Below are 7,640 nucleotides of genomic sequence, written 5' to 3' on the forward strand. Positions count from 1 at the left end.
CAAGTAGAAGAAACCAGGTCCATTTCTATATGAGGCTATTATCCCGCGTCTTTACCGGGGCTTCTGCTTCTGGATTCTTTGTGAGATTAAGATTGGCTCCTTGACACGTGCTTTCTCCCCCACGATTTTTCTTTCTCTGCCTTTCTATATGTTTTGTTATACAACCACTAGATGGCACTGTGGTATAGTGGAATTGCGCATTTACACAAGGCTTCTGTAGCACAATTCAGAGAAAATGTCAGACTTTCCTCATTATGAAAAAATCCATGATAATGGTTGAAAGAGCAGGAAATGCCCTGGAGAATGGTGACATGGGTAAAGGACCCGCAAACTACTATGAGTGAGCAATCAGGGGTGCACAATAAAAGCTTTGGGTAGAAATGCCCTAGGTGTGGAAGGGCAGCCCAATGTCCCAGACGGAGGCTATCTCGATAAATTTAATGGAGATTTTGTTTTTGAGCTCTAGAGGCAGGAGTGTGGTAGTCTGTTTTTTTTTATGGCTGCCATGTTACTAGCTCCTGCGGTAAATGTTCATATTGATGAGCAAGCTGCGAGTAATTATTTGCCAATAATTCTCTCCCTGTCACGGGAGGTGTGGAATAAATCCCACTTTGAACACTGTATTTTAGGTGGTTTGAGAACGGGATAGAGGAGACTCAAATAATCTATAACTTTAGAACAAGAAATTTATCAACTTTGGTATAACCTATACATGATCTAGCTTACAGCTAACTCCAAAAGCAACAGTGGTGATATTAGAAATGTTTACTTTAGTATTATAAGCCATTTGAAGCCCTATTTGTTTAAAACCATAAAACTTAGGAATAGTTACATATCTAAATAGTTACATTTCTACATTTCTCTTGGTTTGCTCTTGATTTTGGCTATTGCTAAGAAACAACATTCTTAACAGCCTCTTAAAAGCAAAGAAGGTGGGAAATTCTAAGTGTCTATTGTGAGAGCTCAGTTTGGTTTGTCTCCAACAAAAAGAAAGCTTTGGGGTTTGGTCTTGTCAGACTTCAGAGAAGTATGAATGATATCTGATGTCCAGATCATATCTTCTGTGTGGGTTAATTACTTTCAAGCTATTTTTGATGAGTTAGGAGAAGAGATTCATTGGACAGAGGAGAGATTGCCACCTTTGAAGGATGTCCTAGAATGGCCCCCAGTAACTGCTGAACAAATTAAAAGACTGCTATCTCAGCTGCCTACTAGTCACATGCAAAGATACGTTGCTTCTAGGGATGTACAAAAGTCACTTACCTTGTTGATGGGGGGGAGGCGTTCAGTCCCTCCCCCCGGAATCCTTGATGCGGGGGGAGGCGCTCCGTTCCTCCCCCCCCGAATCCTCCGCGGCTGGCTGTGCTCCACAGCAGCTCTGTGGAGCAGCCGGCCAGGCCCAGCCAGCCCAGAGCCGTCCGCAGCTGGATTTCCGGCCGCGGAGGGCTCTGGGGAAAACAAACAAACCGCGTACGCAAATGGCGGTGGCTACGGCCGCCGCCATTTGCGTTCCTTATTTTTGCTGTCTTAATCTACGTAAATATTTACGTAGACTAAGACGGCGAAAATAAGGGGAACGCAAATAGCATAGCGGACGCTATTTGCGTTCCCCTTATTTTCGCCGTCTTAGTCTACATAATTATTTACATAGACTAAGACGACCCAAAATAAGGAACGCAAATGGCGGCGGCCGTAGCCGCCGCCATTTGTGTACGCCTTTTTTTTTTTTTTTTACCCAGACATTTTAGGCTACGTAAGTTTTTATATAGCCTAAAACGTCTGGGTAAAAAAAAAAAAGGCGTATGCAAATGGCGGTGGCTATGGCCACCATTTGCGTTACTTATTTTGGGTCGTCTTAGTCTACGTAAATAATTAGGTAGACTAAGATGGCGAAAATAAGGGGAACGTAAAAACTACGTAAAAACGTAGCCTAAAACGACTGGGTAAAAAACAAACAAAAAAGCCCTGCAAATGGCGGCGGCGGCGGCTGGTCGGAAGACCAGCCGCCGCCGCCCGGAAGATCCGCCCCAGGTAAGTCTCGTCCCGGGGGGGATCCGTGGGGGGTGGCAGGCCATTCCGCCACAGATTTCGGGGGGCCGAATGCACTGGCATTCGGCCTCCCCGAGATCCATGGAGGAATTCTCTGCCATCCCTTGCTTCAGAGTTATTCCAAGTTAATTCAGATTGGTGGGCTCCTATCCTAGCAAGGCTGTTTTCTTATATTATCTATTGGATACTTCAGGTTGTATCCAATGTTAGTCCTATTAACCAATGTTAGTAGACCCATTGAAATGATACAATCTTGAGTATTTATTTGTTATATTTATATAATAATTGTAAACCACACCAAGCGCATTTGCCAGTTGTTTATTTATTATATTTATATAATAAATAAACAACTGGCAAATGCCCTTGGTGTGGTTTACAATTATAAAAATAAAAAACAATAAATAACATTCAAAACAATAAATACAACAATGAAATATCATAATAAAATATTAAAACATTAAAGACATTAAGGGAGCAATCCTATGGCAGCTAGTCAGTGCTGAGACGGCCATAGGATACATTGGTTTCCGGGAACTGACCTTGGAGCGTGTGCTCCGAGGTTGGTTCCCTGAAAACCGACCCTCCTTCTCTCCCACGCTGCCTCGCAGGCAACTTGGAATGGCCCTGTACTCCACGCTCAGAAGAGTTGTGCGGAGCGGCCAAAACAGAGAGTTCTGGGGTGGAAAAGGTGGAAATGCTGGTACGACACATCCAACATGTCATCCAGCAGCTGCTTCCCCCGCTCTGTCTTCCTGCAGCTAGACAGCTGAAATTGGATGTCTAGCTGCAAATGCAGGGCGGCTGAAGCACGGAGGGGACAATCCCCTCCGTGCTTCTCCTGCCCTGCATTGGATAGGTGGTCACCTCTGAGTTCGGAGGCAGCCGCCTTTCCTGGTAGGATTGCTCCCAAAAATATTTAAAATATCGATGACTGGGGGCATTGTTGTGAGAAGACCCACCTGGGCACAAGCCCCAGATCTTTTTTGAACTGTGCTCTGGATCTTTTGAGCTGTCCTAATTGCTTTTTTTTTTTTTTACATTTTCCCATTGACTTGCATTGGAAAACAAAAAAAGCCATAACTTTTTTAGTTTGTAAGATAAATTCATGAAATCTGTATAAATTCATGAAATCTGGTAGCCCCCATGGAACTTATTGAATCTGCCAAATTTCAGGCAGTTATGCCCAGTGGCTTTTGTGCTAGTCACAGGTAAAATTTGCTATTTTCAAGAAAATCTGTCAAAGCAAAGAGCTATATATTTTTTTGTGCTTCCACATACATGCATGGAATTTGGGGACCTGCCAGCCCCCACAGATATGACTGAGCCTGCCAAAGTTCAGACTCTTAGGTTTAGTGGCTTTTGTGCTAGCCAAAGGTAAAATTTGCTTTTCCCAAGAAAATATGTCAAAGAGCTATAATTTTTTTGTGCTTCCACATAAATTCATGGAATTTGGGGACTTAGCAGGCCCTATGGAGCTGACTGAACCTACCACATTTCAGACAGTTAGGTCCAGTGGCTTTTGCACTAGCCATGCGTAAATGTTCCTTTTCTCAAATCAAAAACAAAAAGTAAAAACCGTCAAGTCACCCAGGGGATTAGAGATCCTAATCAGAAGGTGTTTAAGGTGACCATTAGGAGGCCACTATCCCTAATCTCTGATATAAGATTTTTTTTCATTTTTCGTTTTTTGAGGTGCAAAAAACCTCTCTCCCCTACTTTTCTTTTCTGCTCTTACTCCCACTGCTCCCACTGTTGGGAGCTTGCCTGCAATGAAATGTTGAAATTTTGAAGAGGGAGAAGGGAAGAAAGATCTCCATGTGAAATACTGGTATTTCACACAGCACCTGCTTTTACTGCACCAAACTGGAACCTTTGGCTTCTGCAGAAGTTTAGTAGCTTCAGTACAGCAAAGGATCCAATCAGCCTCCACAAACTTCTTTCTCCCCTTCCACTGTAATTTCTCCTAAATAGCTCTAGGACTCAAATAATCCCAAAGGGCCAGTGTGGTGTAGTGGCAAGAGTGTTGGACTGGGAGCCGGGAGATCCGGGTTCTAGTCCTCACTCGGCCATGGAAGCTCACTGGGTGACTTTGGGCCAGTCACAGACTCTCAGCCCAACCCACCTCACAGGGTTGTTGTTGTGAGGATAAAATGGAGAGGAGAAGGATAATGTAAGCCGCCTTGGGTTCCTTGCAAGAGGAAAAAAGGTGGGATATAAATGCAATAATAAATAAATAAACAAACAAACAAACAAACAAATAAATAAAGGGAGGGTTAGGACTATGTGGCATCATGATCGAGAAACTGCTGGGGCTTTTAAATATGTTCTACAGTTTTAAAAAAGCTAGAAAAAGCCCTCAGCCACCTCACCTCATAAAGTTCATTTCAGTACGTGAAATCCTTACAAACCCTGCACAGCCTCCTAAATTCCTCTGAAGTACTACCTCTCTGAAAGGAGCCACTTAGCTTAGGGAATTCGCTCTACCCCCCACCCCCGTGCCCATTTCCAATCACCATTCTTCTTCTTCCCTCCCCTATCCTGTTCTTTCTTTCTCTTCTTTATTCCACCCAGAGCATATCTTGGAAATTCTTAAAGAGAATTCTCTTCTTTGGGCAAGAAAAGTTCTGAACTGTATTTGACTTTATACAAACAGACAAGAGGGTTGGTTTTTCTCCTTCTCCTCACTCAAGCCTTTGAGAAACGTGGGTTCACGTGGTTGCAGAGAAACAAATCTGGGGCTGTTTTGTCAGTTGCCATTATCCAACAATAGGAAGGGCTGTAGCTCAGTGGCAGAGCCCCTGCTTGGCAGGCAGAAGGTCCCAGGTTCAATCCCCAGCATCTCCAGGGAGGGCTAGGAAAGAATCCTGCCTGAAACCCTGGAGAGCCGCGGCTGCCAGTCAGTGTCAACAATACTGCGTTAGATGGACCCAAGGTCTGACTCAGTACAAGGCAGCTTCCTATGTTCCTCTGAACAGAAAGCTTTAATAAAAATAGGAGTTTTTGGTTTGTTTTTTAAGTGGAAGGGAGATAAATATTGCTAATTTATGCAATCCTATGTATGCCTACTGAGAAGTCCCATTATGTTTAATGAGGCTTACCCTCAAGAAAGTGTGCATAGTATTCTAGCACAAGTTACTTTTGCGAGGAGGTTTGCACCTTGATGTTCTGCATGTTTACTCAGAAATAAGTCCTGAGTTGTAAGCATGGTTGTTGTTCAGTCGTTCAGTCGTGTCCGACTCTTCGTGACCCCATGGACCAGAGCACGCCAGGCCTTCCTGTCCTGCGCTCTCTCCCGGAGCGTGCTCAAGTTCATATTCATTGCATCGGTGATGCTATCTAGCCATGTCATCCTCTGCCGTCCCCTTCTCCTTTTGCCTTCAGTCTTTCCCAGCATCAGGGTCCTTTCCAGGGAGTTTTCTCTTCGCATTAGGTGGCCAAAATATTTGAGCTTCAGCTTCAGTATCTGTCCTTCCAATGAGCACTCAGGGTTGATTTCCTGTCGGATGGACTGATTTGACCTCCTTGCAGTCCAGGGAACTCGTAAGAGTCTTCTCCAGCACCACAGTTCGAAAGCATCCATTCTTCGGCGCTCAGCCTTCCTTATAGTCCAGCTCTCACAGCCATACATTACTCCTGGGAACACCATAGCTTTGATTAGATGGACCTTTGTCGGCAAGGTGATGTCTCTGCTTCTTACTATGCTGTCTAGGTTGGCCATAGCTTTCCTCCCAAGGAGCAAGCGTCTTTTAATTTCATGGCTACAGTCACCGTCTGCGGTGATCTTGGAGCCCAAGAAAGTAAAATCTGTCACTGCTTCCATTTCTTCCCCTTCTATATGCCAGGAAGTGATGGGGCCAGATGCCATGATCTTAGTTTTTTTAATGTTGAGTTTCAAACCAGCTTTTAAACTCTCCTCTTTCACCCTCAACAAGAGGCTCTTGAGATCCTCTTCGCTTTCTGCCATTAGGGTGGTATCGTCTGCATATCGGAGGTTATTGATAATTCTCCCAGCAATCTTAATTCCAACCTCTGATTCATCCAACCCGGCATTTCTCATGATGTACTCTGCATATAAGTTAAATAAGCAGGGTGACAATATGCAGCCTTGTCGTACTCCTTTCCCAATTTTGAACCACTCGGTTGTTCCATGTCTGGTTCTTACTGTTGCTTCTTGACCCTCGTACAGGTTTCTCAGGAGACAGGTAAGGTGGTCTGGTACTCCCATCACTTTAAGAATTTGCCACAGTTTGTTGTGATCCACACAATCAAAGGCTTTAGCGTAGTCAATGAAGCAGAAATAGACGTTTTTCTGGAATTCTCTTGCTTTCTCCATGATGCAGCGAATGCTGGCGATTTGATCTCTAGTTCCTCTGCCTCTTCTAAACCCAGCTTGTACTTCCGGTAGTTCTCGGTTCACATACTGCTGAAGCCTAGCTTGTAGGATTTTGAGCATCACCTTGCTGGCATGTGAAATGAGTGCAATTGTGCGGTAGTTTGAACACTCTTTGGCGTTGCCCTTCATTGGAATTGGAATGTAAACTGACCTTTTCCAGTCTTGTGGCCACTGTTGAGTGTTCCAGATTTGTTGGCATATTGAATGCAGCACTTTAACAGCATCATCTTTTAGGATTTTAAATAGCTCGGCTGGAATACTGTCATCTCCGCTAGCTTTGTTGTTACTAATGCTTCCTAAGGCCTACTTGACTTCACTCTCGAGGATGTCCGGCTCAAGTTCAGTGACCACACTATCATGGCTATCAGGGACATTCAGATCTTTCCTGTATAGTTCTTCTGTGTATTCTTGCCACCTCTTCTTAATCTCATCTGCTTCTGTTAGGTCCCTGCCTTCTTTGTCCTTTATCATGCCCGTCTTTGCACAAAACGTTCCCTTGAGATCTCCAATTTTCTTGAAGAGATCTCTAGTCTTTCCCATTCTGTTGTTTTCCTCGATTTCTTTGCATTGTTCATTTAAGAAGGCCTTCTTGTCTCTCCTTGCTATTCTCTGGAACTCTGCATTCAGTTGCGTATATCTTCCCCTTTCTCCCTTGCTTTTCGCTTCCCTTCTTTCCTCAGCTACTTGTAAAGCCTCATCAGACAGCCACTTGGCTTTCTTGCATTTCTTTTTCTTTGGGATGGATTTCGTTGCTGCCTCCTGAACAATGTTACGGACCTCCGTCCGTAGTTCCTCAGGCACTCTGTCTATCAGGTCTAATCCCTGAAATCTATTCCTCACCTCCACTGTATATTCAGAAGGGATATGATTTAGGTCATAACTGAACGGTTTAGTGGTTTTCCCGATGTTCTTCAATTTAAGCCGAAATTTTGCAAGAAGCAGCTCATGATCTGAGCCACAGTCAGCTCCAGGTCTTGTTTTTACTGACTGTATGGAGCTTCTCCATCTTTGGCTGCAAAGGACATAATCAATCTGATTTCGATATTGACCATCTGGTGACGTCCATGTGTAGAGTCGCCTCTTGTGCTGTTGGAAAAGAGTGTTTGCTATGATCAGCATGTTCTCTTGGCAAAACTCTATTAGCTTTTGTCCTGCTTCATTTTGTACACCAAGGCCATGCCTGCTTGTTATCCCGGTG

The sequence above is a fragment of the Heloderma suspectum genome, chromosome 5 (genome assembly GCF_057233095.1).
Source record: "Heloderma suspectum isolate Gila_16-S chromosome 5, 16-S_ref, whole genome shotgun sequence".
NCBI classification, from domain to species: Eukaryota; Metazoa; Chordata; class Lepidosauria; order Squamata; family Helodermatidae; genus Heloderma; species Heloderma suspectum.